Source organism: Watersipora subatra, chromosome 4, assembly GCF_963576615.1.
Source record: "Watersipora subatra chromosome 4, tzWatSuba1.1, whole genome shotgun sequence".
Lineage (NCBI taxonomy): Eukaryota > Metazoa > Bryozoa > Gymnolaemata > Cheilostomatida > Watersiporidae > Watersipora > Watersipora subatra.
Genome location: NC_088711.1, coordinates 53,775,576 through 53,788,404, shown reverse-complemented (window position 1 = coordinate 53,788,404; position 12,829 = coordinate 53,775,576). Strand labels below are relative to the sequence as shown.

Sequence of the window (12,829 nt, the reverse complement as noted above, 5' to 3'; positions counted from 1 at the left end):
CTTTGTGGCTTCCTGGTTCTTTGGGTAGATTGTATCTGCTGTATGTTTCCTCCTCAATGGGATGCTCCTCTGCAGGCTATCTGCTGCAGGTTTTGGCTTATATTAGCCTCTCTCTGCGCCCTCTTTTGCTGCTTGGCTCGCTGCCAAGTTACTGTCTCTGGCTCGCTGCCAGATGCCCTCTGCCTTTCTCTGGCTCGCTGCGAGTTGCGCTCTGGCTCGCTGCCAAATCCTGTCTGTTTGGCTTGCTGCCAGCTTCTCCCTTATATACTTATTCTCGCATAAGTGTCAAATGTCACTGGATTCTTACAACATTTTCGTAATGTCTGTTTCTAGCGTCTCCGATGTCAGCCAGCGGTCCTTTCTGACATTTGGTATCTGACGCCTTGACAGTTGACATCTTATGGGATTCCATGACAATGTGATATGCCTGTGAATTAAACTAATAATTTGTACAAGGCTTGTCTTCCATGTCAGCCAGCGGTTCTTTCTGACATTTGGTATCTGATGCCTTGACAATTGGCACCTTATGGGATTCCATGACGCTGGGATACATTCATGAAATAAACTAAGTCTATAACTACAAACTTGGCCATAACCTGAAAAACCATCAATAGCTGATTCATATAAAATGGATTTTGCTGTAATCTTCATTCTGAGACAGTTATAATAATTTATCTTACATAAAGTAAAAGAGATAATCATATTTCATGCTATTCTATATTCATTACATAAATTCTTTTTTTTTAAAACATTAAAATTCATGCATTGTTATATTATGATTTTACAAAGTCATATTATCTATAATTAATGATATTATAAGCTATATCTATAAAAGTGTTGTAAATGTTCAATTTCGTTTACGACTGGTCGATGGTTCGATGTATGTATGTCCTTGCTTGTGCTTGTTCCTGTAATTGATTAGCGTAAGGCTATACATCTTCTTCATGTGTAGTGGTGACATCATATACAGTCGGGCTTGTTAATATCTCTTCATCAATTGTAATGGCTTGACTGCTACTATGTTTGGTACATGGGAGCATAGGGGTAATACATCAATTATTACGCTGTTTGTAGCAGTGGGAGAGGTTGCCGTTAGTCTTAGTTTTTTTTAAGTTTCCTGTGCCGGCATTACCTGTCAAACAATTTACTTATAAATTGTTTGACAAGCAATGCTGTGTTGTAGCAAGGCTTGTAATATGGATGCTTTTTTCATACTGCCCTGTCATCACTTCTATCACTGATGCAATCCTATCTCTGCAGTCTGACACGCTGATCTGTCATAGCTTCCAATACTGATGTATTCGTAACTTGGCAAATTATCACGCTTTGGTTTTAGCATTACAATATCCGTGATGCCAATTTCAGCGTGAATGCTGCTTTCTGCAAGCTTTCAAACTTTCAAACTTTCCAATCCTGACACATACTGGCCCTCAGGTGATGCCAGACCCTGGCTTAATCATTTGCAGGAATCCATTTTGATCATCTCCTATCTATATGCTGTTTGGTTTTTGGTCTTTATTCGCCTGTCACAACAATGATCATCATCTCAGTTCATTAACATTCATTACGTACTTCTGTATTTTGTCTTTGTTTTGGTTAAGTAGGCTCTATGGGCGTGTCGTATTGCAGTTTCTCAATCCTCATTAGATGACTCTCCATCGCATAGCCAATTTGCTTCAGGTTAAAGAATGTCGATCACTCTTCTGTCAATTTTAGGTGGGTCATCCGGGAAATATTTTGCACTCGCAATATCATCGTGACAGTCAACCGCATTGGATATACGTATATGTATACTTGCTTATTGTTTTACGTAAGTTGCTTATAATTATTGCCGTCTGCATGTCCTCAATTGTCGATAAGTATCTAGTTGTGTATTTGCTCTAGGATCAAGCTGTAAAGTATTTTATTCTTTTTATAACCTTTTTTTATGTAGTTTTTCTTTAAAATGTATTGATATATGTGTAGAGCTGGATGCTGTAAGCTACTCCAAATCATCCTGTAGCTCATCGTCATAAATATAATCCGTCATCAGTTTTTTCTTTGTACGGCTTTGTAGCTCATACCTTCTGTTTGTTGTTGTCATATTTTTAGGCGTGCTTTCTCCTCCAAGTCTTCCGTAATGTGATTGCATGTCGTTTGACAGTTCAGATACATGTATATCGCCATGTATCGCCTTTGTTGCATTGTTGTCTAACACACTTGGGTGCTGTTGGCTCGTCCATGAGAAACAATAGGTGCGTTAAATCCAGGTATCGAGTTGAAAAAGTTTGGCCGCTATTTTTCCTGTTCATCTTTGGCCACGATAGATAGTGTCTACTTCTTTGTTTGGAAAGCATATTCATTGCTCCCAAACTGTAACACTTCTCGTATATTTGTAGATTCAGCACTTTTACCTCCAGTGTAGAGTCTTTGGACTTACCTGACGTTATCTCGTCAGGTAAGTCCAGTATTAAGTGTGGGTGCGATCTGGGGTCATCTGCTGTGTGACATAGTATGGGATTGTCTGGGTGCGCTTTTGCTTTTCCAATTAGGCTGCAAACCAAAATAATAACAGTTGCCAGAGCAATCGGTCCTCCTGCCTCTTTCAAGATGATTGTCAGTCTTCCTGTCATTAGGCTTGGGCTGAGTTGAGCTTTGTGGCTTGGCTTAGTCTTAGTCATATCAATTGCTGCCTTTTTCTTTCTCCTTTCTGGCTTTTCTTTTTTCACATCACAAATAGCATTTGTCTCCCTAAGGCAACTAGTGCTTTGAGAATTTTCTTCGTTTTCTGTAATTGTAGGATCACTAGAGGCTGTACATGTTAGTTTCTCGTCCTCTGCGGTGGCCTGTTGGGCATTAGAGCTTTGTCTGATCCATAGTTGTGCCATACGAGTGTCCAAGCTGTTAAGAACTCTGTGTGGTTGTACTAGTAGTTCCCTTATGTATCCTTTGGGTATCCAGGTTGCTGTTCTGGCCTTTGCTTGCATCGTTTGCGTTTCCTTGCTGGTTTTTTCAGATCGCTTTGATTGGTTTTCGAGGGTGTTGATTTGTGCTATTGTATCATCTGTTGTCCAACGTACTTCTCTCTCGCCTTTCTTTATGTCCTTGAAGTTCTCTTCTCTTGTAATATTTTGATGTTGCAGTTTTTGGTTACACTGTACATCGTTTTGCCTCTGAGCTGGGATATTTTCTTGATTCAGTATATCTTCCCTGTCTATCTCTAGTTGTGCCAGCTCTGCTTCATATACTCGATTCCAATTATCTTCATCAGTATTGTAATTGCTCGTCCATGTTAATAAGTTGTACTATTCTTCATTGGTTGTTGTTTGTATTGCATTGGGCTCCGTATCTAGGATCATGGCTTTATTATCTGCAAACCATTTGATATTTTCTCGCAGTTGTTCATCTAGTTCACGCTCCTCTGTATGTTCACTGTTGTCATCAATGCGGTTTTCTTCTATGTCTAGCTGCTGCTCTATCTGTGGCTGAGGGGTTGTCTGTTCTTTCTGTGGCTGAAGAGTTGTCTGCTCTCTCTGTGGCTGAATAGTGGTCTGTTCTACCTGTGGCTGAAGAGTTGTCTGCTCTCTATATGGCTGAAAAGTGGTCTGTTCTATCTGTGGCTGAAGAGTTTTCTGCTCTTGTTCAGTTGCAGCACAATCAAGCTTCTCCTCTACATGAACTGTTGGTGTAGGTAGGTTTGGGTTTAGATTGTTTACCACTCCTGTCTTATTAGTGTTTTGACCTTTATGACTATTGAGAGTGTTGACAGCCCTCAGCTGGTTTCTGGTATCTCGAAAGTGCACCATGCGGTTTTGTTGGGCCATTTGTCTTTTTGGTGTAGAGTTGGCTGCTCCCCTACAAAAGTAGTATTGATGACCAATGCCATTGCAGTTTCTGCATATGGGTCTGCCATCCATTGTGAACTCTTGACCCACATGCTGGCGATGATGTTCTCTTGCTGTTTGCATCTGGTTCTGTCTCCATGATTGTCCTTGAGGCGCTCTTGAAAAGTCGTTATTTCTTTGATTTTTCCAACGATTATCAAACCTTCTGCCTGAGTAATATTGTGCTTGGCCGTTTCTATGATTGCCGTGAAATTGTCTACCCATTGGTTTATTCCATCTTCTTCTATCTCACCAGTTTGAGTTAGTTGTTGCATTACCACCGTAATTTCTATCTTGCCGGAACCAGTTGTTATTATTATCATGCCCGCGTCTGCTCTCTGCTACTCTCTCAGCTTCTCTTAGCTCCAGGTTTTTCAGGCTGTGCTTCATTGCCTCCATCTGTTCTTCCAGTCGTATGTCACGACTTACTGCACTAATATTTGCGTGTGCTGACTCATAAAGTAGAATAGCATTTGTCTTTTCCATCCTTTGTGCTGCTTTGAAGGCAGTCTGCTGTAGTAATGCTGGGATTGTTTAGCAAGCCTCTCTTGAAGGTCACTGGCAGGCCTCTGACAAATGACGATAATATTATTTGTTCTAGCGCATCAGCAGTCATTGTGGGAAACAGTCTTTTAGCCATAGTCGTGATGCTTGCGTAGTAGGCCTACTTGCCAACACTTTCAGACTCGTGTTTTACTATGTTGTTTAGGTCTACTGTATTAGCTATTTCATCTGTCACTGCAAATTTTTCAGCGAGTTCAAATGTGAGTATGTTATAATCTTCTTTAATGGTTGGATTTCTGGCTATTATATTGCGATAAGTAATGAGAGCGCCTTCGGTGAGATATAGTGGGAGTATTTTTCCCCAATTTTCTCGCGGAATACTAACGGCTTGGCAGTTCAGCTCATAATTGTCTTTCCTTTCACTGAAAGTGGTTTCTGCTGAGGGTCCATTTGAGAACTTTTTTACTTCAGGTAGTCTTGTAGCTACATTTATTATATTTGTAGTTTGCCCATCTGCTCGTGTCATAATTTGTTTTGCCGGTGGTCCATGCAGTTGCTTGGTAGGTAGTCCTTGCGTTTGTTTGTCTAAGTCGAAGCTGTCAGGTTCATAGTAAGGCATCTACTGTTCCTGCAATGGCTGGCTGCTTTGTTGGTAATGCTTCTGGTTTGCTGTATTTGGCTGAAGTGTTGATTTATACGTCTCTTTTTCCTGATTACCTTTTTTTCCCAGTAGCATCTGTGGATGATCATGTTCAACTCCACCTTCTGGATAGTTTAATCCCTGTCTCAGCTTTAATTTATGTTGTGATTTGCTGCATAATCTTCCTTCATCTAGCTCTCGCTGTCTTTGTTCTTCTAGCCATGCTAACTGCTCTTGTTCATGTCCTTCATATCTTGTTGAATATGGCTCTTGTGGGAATTGTCTCCTCTCTTGACATGATGCTCTGCCATGTTCTCTGTCCACTTCAGCTGTGCAATACTGTTTTGATTTAAGTATGCTTTTCTTTGGTGTTAAATCGGGTGAGTAATTATAATGCATTGCTTCTCGAGGCTGATAGCATTCTTCATCTACTCTTTCCTGTTCTCAGTGTCTTCGCTCGTAGCGGGTTGGCTGTTCATTATCTTGCATGTTCATTCTCTCTTGTCTGTAATTTTGCATTGGTTTGTAGTTGTCTGCTGCCTGGCTTATGAAGTCTTCGTCATGCTTGTCTGCTCTGCTACGCTCTATTTTAAAATGGCTTCGCTTAGTACTGCGCTCTAGCATGCTTGGTTGCATAATTCTACATGTACAGTTCTTTTCATCTGAGCTTTTTTCTTCATTGCTAATTAACAAGGCATCTTTCATTGGTCTGTACTGACCGGCGCGGGGTATTGACTCTATTCCCTTGTAACTGAGAGCTGGGGAAGATTTATACCTTCGAGGTGGTACTTCTTCATTAATTGTGCAAATATTTAAAGGTGACGACAGTAAGTTAGCATGTTGTCCATGCTCTATTGTTTTCATATGTCCTTTGTAGCTGGGATGTTTGGGTACAGGATCCTCATCACTGAGCGTGTCATAGGTCAATCTATAAAGCCAGTCATTATATCTAGCTTGTGCTGCCGCCTTACTTCTGGCTGTAGTATCACTTCTACGATTGGGTGGTTGTGCTAACATTGCTCGCTCTGTGTATTCCTCATCATCTCCACTAACTTATGTCGCAGGTGCTCTGGCTATTGGTGACCAACGTACCGCGGGCGTGGAAGCAAGAGGATCTGTGCAGTTGCACTCATTTCCGTATTCGTCTCGATAGAAAAATGTCTCGCCATCTGAATCGACATTCATCTGTAGCCTTGGTCTCATAGGCATCTGGCTCCGAATAATATATTCATCATCAGAACCAATCTCATCATCTACAGCTTCTTTATCACGTGCCCCCTCGTCTCGGCTATCATCTTGCTGAAGGAGCTCTTCCTGTTGCTGTAAGTTTTCAGTAGTCATTTCCATTGCCCTTCATTTTTTCTTCAGCTACTTCTGCTTCACGCATGGTTTGCGTCTCTTCTGCTCGCGCATCGTTCCTGCTCCTTCCATTTCTTGGAGACTGTACTCCGATTAGATATTTGGCTGTCTCTCGTAGCCAGCTCATAATGGCATAAGCTTAATATAATATGCAAAAGTATATATCAAGTATTCAAAGCAGTACTAACTAGTTGTTACAGCTATTTTTGTTTGGTAATAATACAAAAAAGAATGTTTTTGGAAGAAGGAAAGATAAGTAGCGCAAATATATCCAAAGCTAGATAATTAAATTACAAAATCCTTTCAAATAAAAATATTCGAGTCAGTCTCGGTAGAACCTCCACTTTGTCAGGGGAGAAATTTAAAGAAAATAAGAATTAAATATTTGATAATATTTTTAATTGTTAGCAGTAGTAATGATAATTGTTGATAATATTTGACTTTTTTAAATTTATAATTTCAGAAATAATAATGAAAACTATCGTTTTTGTGTTTTCTCCGAGTGTAATAATATTATGGTTCTATGGTTCTATGTGTAATGGTTAGTCTCTGGACCTTGAGTTCCATTTCTCCCAAGACAAATTTTGACCGCAGACAAAGTGGCACTTCTGCTAACAAAAATCCGACTGCTGCTATAAGGCCAAAATGAAATAACAACTCAATCAATGGAGATGGGCACTCCTATAATTCTCCTTGCAACTTGTTTTGACAGCAGCTGGTTATTGCAATGATGAGCCTAAGTATCAAAGTTCACAGCAAGTAGTACTGATAGGCCTACTAGTACTTGTAGGCAATTATTGTAATAGACAACAAGAATGCACCAGTGGTTTGTTTTTCAAGTGTCTGTAAATCTATTTCCTTTAGAAGAACAAAAAATAACAGTAATTCTGTCAATGCTACTAGCCAAAGCAAGCAAAAATAACAATACGCTTGTATATATGTAATTGGCCCTACTGGTTATGACCTTTCTAGGTTTAATAGTTACGTGTGTCTGTGAGGCGTGTAGTGACGAGGCGTGTAGTGACGAGGCGTGTAGTGACGAGGCGTGTAGTGACGAGGCGTGTAGTGACGAGGCGTGTAGTGACGAGGCGTGTAGTGGCGAGGCGTGAAGTGACGAGGCGTGTAGTGACGAGGCGTGTAGTGACGAGGCGTGTAGTGACGAGGCATGTAATGACGGCTCCTTTTGCTGGCAGGGGGCTGAACGAATTCTATTTTCTCAGGGCTTTGTGGCTTCCTGGCTCTTTGGGTAGATTGTATCTGCTGTATGTTTCCTCCTCAATGGGATGCTCCTTTGCAGGCTATCTGCTGCAGGTTATGGCTTATATTAGCCTCTCTCTGCGCCCTCTTTTGCTGCTTGGCTCGCTGCCAAGTTACTGTCTCTGGCTCGCTGCCAGATGCGCTCTGCCTTTCTCTGGCTCGCTGCCAGTTGCGCTCTGGCTCGCTGCCAGATCCTGTCTATTTTGCTTGCTGCCAGCTTCTCCTTATATACTTATTCTCGCATAAGTGTCAAATGTCACTGGATTCTTACAACATTTTCGTAATGTCTGTTTCTAGTGTCTCCGATGTCAGCCAGCGGTCCTTTCTGACATTTGGTATCTGACGCCTTGACAGTTGACATCTTATAGGATTCCATGACGATGTGATATGCCCGTGAATTAAACTAATAATTTGTACAAGGCTTGTCTTCCATGTCAGCCAGGATTCTTTTTTTTGACATTTCATATCTGATGCCTTGACAGTTTTCTAACATTTGATATTTGATCCCTTGACAATTGGCACCTTATGGGATTCCATGACGCTGCGATACATTCATGAAATAAACTAAGTCTATAACTACAAAATTGGCCATAACCTGAAAAACCATCAATAGCTGATTCATATTAAATGGATTTTGCTATAATCTTCATTCTGAGACAGTTATAATAATTTATCTTACATAAAGTAAAAGAGATAATCATATTTCATGCTTTTTTATATTCATTACATCAATTCTTTTTTTTAAACATTAAAATTCATGCATAGTTATATTAAGATTTTACAAAGTCATATTATCTATAATAAATGATATTATAAGCTATATCTCTAAAAGTGTTGTAAATATTCAATTTTGTTTACGACTGATCGACGGTTCGATGTATGTATGTCCTTGCTTGTGCTTGTTCCTGTAATTGATTAGCGTATGGCTATACATCTTCTTCATGTGTAGTGGTGACATCATATACAGTCGGGCTTGTTAATATCTCTTCATCAATTGTAATGGCTTGACTGCTACTATGTTTGGTACATGGGAGCATAGGGGTAATACATCAATTATTACGCTGTTTGTAGCAGTGGGAGAGGTTGCCGTTAGTCTTAGTTTTTTTCAAGTTTCCTATGCCGACATTACCTGTCAAACAATTTACTTATAAATTGTTTGACAAGCAATGTAGTGTTGTAGCAAGGCTTCTAATACGGATGCTTTTTCCATACTGCCCTGTCATCACTTCTAGCATTGATGTAATCCTATCTCTGCAGTCTGACACGCTGATCTGTCATAGCTTCCAATACTGATGTATTCGTAACTTGGAAAATTGTCACGCTTTTGTTTTAGCATTACAATATCCGTGATGCCAATTTCAGCGTGAATGCTGCTTTCTGCAAGCTTTCAAACTTTCCAATCCTGACACATACTGGCCCTCAGGTGAAGCCAGACCCTGGCTTAATCATTTGCAGGAATCCATTTTGATCATCTCCTATCTATATGCTGTTTGGTTTTTGGTCTTTATTCGCTTGTCACAACAATGATCATCATCTCAGTTCATTAACATTCATTACGTACTTCTGTATTATGTCTTTGTTTTGGTTAAGTAGGCTCTATGGGCGTGTCGTATTGCAGTTTCTCAATCCTCATTAGATGACTCTCCATCGCATAGCCAATTTGCTTCAGGTTGAAGAATGTCGATCACTCTTCTGTCAATTTTAGGTGGGTCATCCGGGAAATATATTGCACTCGCAATATCATCGTGACAGTCAACCGCATTGGATATACGTATATGTATACTTGCTTATTGTTTTACGTAAGTTGCTTATAATTATTGCCGTCTGCATGTCCTCAATTGTCGATAAGTATCTAGTTGTGTATTTGCTCTAGGATCAAGCTGTAAAGTATTTTCTTCTTTTTATAACCTTTTTTTATGTAGTTTTTCTTTAAAGTGTATTGATATATGTGTAGAGCTGGATGCTGTAAGCTACTCCAAATCATCCTGTAGCTCATCGTCATAAATATAATCCGTCATCCGTTTTTTCTTTGTACGGCTTTGTAGCTCATACCTTCTGTTTGTTGTTGTCATATTTTTAGGCGTGCTTTCTCCTCCAAGTCTTCCGTAATGTGATTTCATGTCGTTTGACAGTTCAGATACATGTATATCGCCATGTATCGCCTTTGTTGCATTGTTGTCTAACACACTCGGGTGCTGTTGGCTCGTCCATGAGAAAAATAGGTGCGTTAAGTCCAGGTATCGAGTTGAAAAAGTTTGGCCGCTATTTTTCCTGTTCATCTTTGGCCGCGATAGATAGTGTCTACTTTTTTGTTTGGAAAGCATATTCATTGCTCGCCAACTGCAACACTTCTCGTATATTTGTAGATTCAGCACTTTTACCTCCAGCGTAAAGTCTTTAGATTTGGAGCACGTTATCTCATCAGGTATGTCCGGTATTAAGTGTGGATGCGATCTGGGGTCATCTGCTGTGTGACATAGTATGGCATTGTCTGGGTACGCTTTTGCTTTTCCAATTAGGCTGCAAACCAAAATAATAACAGTTGCCAGAGCAATCGGTCCTCCTGCCTCTTTCAAGATGATTGTCAGTCTTCCTGTCATTAGGCTTGGGCTGAGTTGAGCTTTGTGGCTTGGCTTAGTCTTAGTCATATCAATTGCTGCCTTTTTCTTTCTCCTTTCTGGCTTTTCTTCTTTCATATCACAAATAGCATTTGTCTCCCTAAGGCAACTAGTGCTTTGAGAATTTTCTTCGTTTTCTGTAATTGTAGGATCACTAGAGGCTGTACATGTTAGTTTCTCGTCCTCTGCGGTGGCCTGTTGGGCATTAGAGCTTTCTCTGATCCATAGTTGTGCCATACGAGTATCCAAGCTGCTAAGAACGTGTGGTTGTACTAGTAGTTCCCTTATATATCCTTTGGGTATCCAGGTTGCTGTTCTGGCCTTTGCTTGCATCGTTTGCAATTCCTTGCTCGTTTTTTCAGATTGCTTTGATTGGTTTTCGAGGGTGTTGATTTGTGCTATTGTATCATCTGTTGTTCAACGTACTTCTCTCTCGCTTTTCCTTATGTCCTTGAAGTTCTCTTCTCTTGTAATATTTTGATGTTGCAGTTTCTGGTTACACTGTACATCGTTTTGCCTCTGAGCTGGGATATTTTCTTGATTCAGTATATCTTCCCTGTCTATCTCTAGTTGTGCCAGCTCTGCTTCATATACTCGATTCCAATTCTCTTCATCAGTATTGTAATTGCTCGTCCATGTTAATAAGTTGTACCATTCTTCATTGGTTGTTGTTTGTATTGCATTGGGCTCCGTATCTAGGATAATGGCTTTATTATCTGCAAACCATTTGATATATTCTCGCAGTTGTTCATCTAGTTCATGCTCCTCTGTATGTTCACTGTTGTCATCAATGCGGTTTTCTTCTATGTCTAGCTGCTGCTCTATCTGTAGCGGAAGGGTTGTCTGTTCTTTCTGTGGCTGAAGAGTTGTCTGCTCTCTCTGTGGCTGAAGAGTGGTCTGTAACAGTTCTCCCTGTGGCTGAAGAGTTGTCTGCTCTTTATGTGGCTGAAAAGTGGTCTGTTCTATCTGTGGCTGAAGAGTTTTCTGCTCTTGTTCAGTTGCAGCACAATCAAGCTTCTCCTCTACATGAACTGTTGGTGTAGGTAGGTTTGGGTGTAGATTGTTTACCACTCCTGTCTTATTAGTGTTTTGACCTTTATAACTATTGAGAGTGTTGACAGCCCTCGGCTGGTTTTTGGTATCTCGAAAGCGCATTATGCGATTTTGTTGGGCCATTTGTCTTTCTGGTGTAGAGTTGGCTGCTCTCCTACAAAAGTAGTATTGATGACCAATGCCATTGCAGTTTCTGCATATGGGTCTGCCATCCATTGTGAACTATTGACCCACATGCTGGCGATGATGTTCTCTTGCTGTTTGCATCTGGTTCTGTCTCCATGATTGTCCTTGAGGCGCTCTTGAAAAGTTTTTATTTCTTTGATTTCTCCAACGATTATCAAACCTTCTGCCTGAGTAATATTGTGCTTGGCCGTTTCTATGATTGCCGTGAAATTGTCTACCCATTGGTTTATTCCATCTTCTATCTCACCAGTTTGAGTTAGTTGTTGCATTACCACCGTAATTTCTATCTTGCCGGAACCAGTTGTTATTATTATCATGCCAACGTCTGCTCTCTGCTACTCTCTCAGCTTCTCTTAGCTCCAGGTTTTTCAGGCTGTGCTTCATTGCCTCCACCTGTTCTTCCAGTCGTATGTCACGATTTACTGCACTAATATTTGCGTGTGCTGACTCATAAAGTAGAATAGCATTTGTCTTTTCCATCCTTTGTGCTGCTTTGAAGGCACTGTCTGCTGTAGTAATGCTGGGATTGTTTAGCAAGCCTCTCTTGAAGGTCACTGGCAGGCCTCAGACAAATGACGATAATATTATTTGTTCTAGCGCATCAGCAGTCATTGTGGGAAACAGTCTTTTAGCCGTAGTCGTGATGCTTGTGTAGTAGGCCTACTTGCCAACACTTTCAGACTCCTGTTTTACTCTGTTGTTTAGGTCTACTGTATTAGCTATTTCATCTGTCACTGCAAATTTTTCAGCGAGTTCAGATGTGAGTATGTTATAATCTTCTTTAATGGTTGGATTTCTGGCTATTATATTGCGATAAGTAATGAGAGCGCCTTCGGTGAGATATAGTGGGAGTATTTTTCCCCAATTTTCTCGCGGAATACTTAAGGCTTGGCAGTTCAGCTCATAATTGTCTTTCCATTCACTGAAAGTGGTTTCTGCTGAGGGTCCATTTGAGAACTTTTCTACTTCAGGTAGTCTTGTAGCTACATTTATTATATTTGTAGTTTGCCCATCTGCTCGTGTCGTAATTTGTTTTGCCCGTGGTCCATGCAGTCGCTTGGTAGGTAGTCCTTGTGTTTGCTTGTATAAGTCGAAGCTGTCAGTTTCATAGTAAGGCATCCACTGTTCCTGCAATGGCTGGCTGCTTTGTTGGTAATGCTTCTGGTTTGCTGTATTTGGCTGAAGTGTTGATTTATACGTCTCTTTTTCCTGATTACCTTTTTTTCCCAGTAGCATCTGTGGATGATCATGTTCAACTCCACCTTCTGGATAGTTTAATCCCTGTCTCAGCTTTAATTTATGTTGTGATTTGCTGCATAATCTTCCTTCATCTAGCTCTCGCTGTCTTT

At 40.5% G+C, this 12,829-nt stretch overlaps 1 long non-coding RNA gene and 1 pseudogene across 1 annotated transcript; one reads left to right on the top strand and one right to left on the bottom strand.

Moving 5' to 3' along the window:
- LOC137394353 (dolichyl-diphosphooligosaccharide--protein glycosyltransferase subunit STT3A-like) overlaps positions 1-12,829 on the bottom strand; it is a 166,954-nt pseudogene that overhangs the window by 105,017 nt on the left and 49,108 nt on the right.
- On the top strand, positions 5,628-8,458 carry LOC137394750 (uncharacterized). The gene is made up of 3 exons (XR_010978366.1): positions 5,628-5,834; positions 6,072-6,329; positions 7,921-8,458. It is a non-coding gene; the product is annotated as an uncharacterized lncRNA (long non-coding RNA).